This window comes from Pteropus vampyrus, unplaced genomic scaffold, assembly GCF_000151845.1.
Source record: "Pteropus vampyrus isolate Shadow unplaced genomic scaffold, Pvam_2.0 Scaffold261, whole genome shotgun sequence".
Classification (NCBI taxonomy): Eukaryota; Metazoa; Chordata; class Mammalia; order Chiroptera; family Pteropodidae; genus Pteropus; species Pteropus vampyrus.
This window is the reverse complement of record NW_011889042.1, coordinates 1,863,445-1,866,412: the sequence shown is the minus strand read 5'-3', so window position 1 is coordinate 1,866,412 and position 2,968 is coordinate 1,863,445.

Here is a 2,968-nt window from a genome sequence, read left to right as displayed (position 1 = left end):
AATTCGACCTCCCTCCCTGGCTTTGCACTCTCATTTCCTCTCCTCCTCCTCCTCTCTCTCCCCAAGATCTTCTCCTTTGTGTCTCTTTTCCATTCTAGAGTAAGTGGCCCTCTTTGGCTTCCTCAGTTTGCGTCCCTAGTTCCTCAATAGGTCTGAAAAAAGGCTTTTTGCAGGATATACCATTAACAGAAGATAGGCGAGAGAAAGTGATGGCAAATTACTGATCTTTTTTTTTTTCTTTTTTCATATTCCTTCTGTTTGAAATTGTACAATGTTGGGGTAGTGGTGGGGTGGGGGAGGAGGATAATTGAGCGTGCAGTGCCGTGGAGAGTACACCAAAATATGAAGCCTGAATCCAAGGGGTCTGCAGAGACAATCCTTTGTACATAGACAGATTGTCTGCTAGGGCACTAAAAGGACTAAGTGATTCGCCTTGGCTTTTGTACTCCATTAGTGCCAAAATGGCTAGTTATAAGTCATTAATGACTCAACTTGTTAATGCCTCTCTGTGTAACTTCTAAAAGAATGCATTGCAAATACCCTCTATGTGATTTTTAAAACTCACTTAACGCTCCCTCATTTAAGATGTCTTTTATTGTCTTCTAGATGCAACCTTTCTCCAATTTAAAAAAAACATGTATTGCTAAATCCTTCATTGAACTAGCAAATGTTCAAGATGCACTAGGTCTCCTGAAGGTCTTCCTTTTGCTAGTGTGGGCTGTCGATCATATGAATGTAGGTCTAAGAACAGTAAAGAAGAAATTTTATGCAATGCACTATTCAAACAAATGTTCAATGTCCAACCAAAGCTAATTCTACATGGGACAAAAATAGATGGAAATGTGTTATTTGTGGTTCAGCTTGGCTTGCTTTTTTGACTTAGCAAAGAACTGATTTCATTTTTAAATCCTGCTATATTCTCTATAGTGACTTAAAAACATAGCACAGAATTTTTAAAATGAGTATTTGTTATTCCCAGTGGCCTAAGATGGATATTTAAAAGAGCCTAAAGCCAAAATATGATGCAGTTCACTGTAGTGCTGCTTTCAGTATAATTTGGGTCTTTTTTAAAAGACATACTATTTTTTTACTGATTATAAAAGTAATATATCTCAATTGTGAAAATGCATAAAACACATGAAATAAAAATTATCATTAATCCTAACACCCAAAGAGAGTCACAAATGATATTTTGGGATATATTCTTTCAGTCTTTTTCTATAGTCAGGGCCAATTTCAAGGGTATGGGACCTGTGCAGTCATACAGGACTCATGTTCAGAAGGGCCCTTTGCTTGGTATAAGGCTCTACTGTTGCTGTCTTGGAATTATTAATAAATTTTGAACAAGAGGTCCTGCATTTTCATTTCGCACTAGGCCCTGCAAACGATAGATTTCCATATACCCTTCACCCATATTCTATCTACAGACATTCACACATATACATATACTGATTATATATACATATACACATATTATATACATCTATAATATATTTACAATCTATGCTATTAAAATTCTAAAATTCTTTGTAAATGTTATTTTTAATACTTGTATAATATTTCATAGTATGGAAACATAATCACTTATTTAATTATGTTCTTATTTTTGCAACCTGGATTTGTAAGCAGGTGCTATATATGACTGCATATTATAACAATACATAATAATTATATATTGTTATAAACAATGAGAAATACCTTTTTCGTATTATTTTAAAATGTGTTTCTAATTATCTCTTTAAAATAACATTCCGGAAGTAAAACTGAAGGGATAAAGGGATGTGAACATTTTTGGATCTTTGTATTTAAATTGCCAAATAGCTTTCCAGAAAGATTGCTAGTATCAGCAGAGGGTAAGAAACTCCCTCTTCATTACCTCAGCAGCAAAAAATATAATTTAAAAATATTTGGTAATTGAATAAATTAAAATATTTTTCAATTACCTTAATTTCCACTTCTCTGACTGCTAAGAAGTTTTTAAAAAATATATTACTCATTTTAATTTCTTCTTGGAATTGACCTAGAATGCAAACTTCTCAATATGATTTTTAAAGTCCTTTGTGTCCTACCACTCTAGCTTTATCTTCTATCACTCCTCTCTTCATCCCCCTACATTCTATTCTAAGTTCCAACCATATTGAATTTTATTCATTTCCTAAAATTTGTCATGCTTTCTCTTGCTTCTGGCCCTTTGAATATTCTACATACATTTCTGGATACTTCTTCCTGTATCTTTTTGTCTGATTAACTTCTGATTGTCCTTCAGTTCTCAGCTTACACATTACTTTTACTGAAAGCCTTCCTTGACCCCCAAATTAGGTTTGGTACACCAGCTAGGGGCTCCTAAATCACTCCGCTCTCCTTCTCCCCTTCTTCTTCCTCCTCCTTCTTCTTAACAAACTTTTTATTTTTGAATAATTTTAGATTTACAGAGGAGCTGCAAAGATAGTATAGAATTCCCATATACCCTTCGCCCAGCTTCCCCTAACATACTGTGATACATTTGTCAAAACTAAAATGTGAATATAGATGTGATAGTATTAACTAAACTACAGACTTTTTTTGGATTTTATTAATTTTTCCTCTAAAGTCCTTTTTCTATTCTAGGATCCAGTCTAGGATACTGTATTTAGTTATCCATTTTTTTCCTCCACATTTAGTTATCATGTCTCCTTAGTTTCATGTACTATTTATGTTATAGTACTTATTACATTTTATTCTAGCTGCTTCCTCTTCTAGAATATAAGCTCTGTGAGAGTAGGGACTATGTATTTTTCACCATTGCAGCCCCTGTTCTCACAGTATCCATACTAAGCAGGTACTGTATATGACTAAACATAAAGCAAGATTTTTAAAAAGAATCTCTCAATAAAGAGGAAAACACTCTCCACTTAAGTTCTTATAAAATCTCTTACATTGTGGTACATTTTCTCAAAATTTTTTTCTTTTTTTTAAGGTTTTTTTTTTT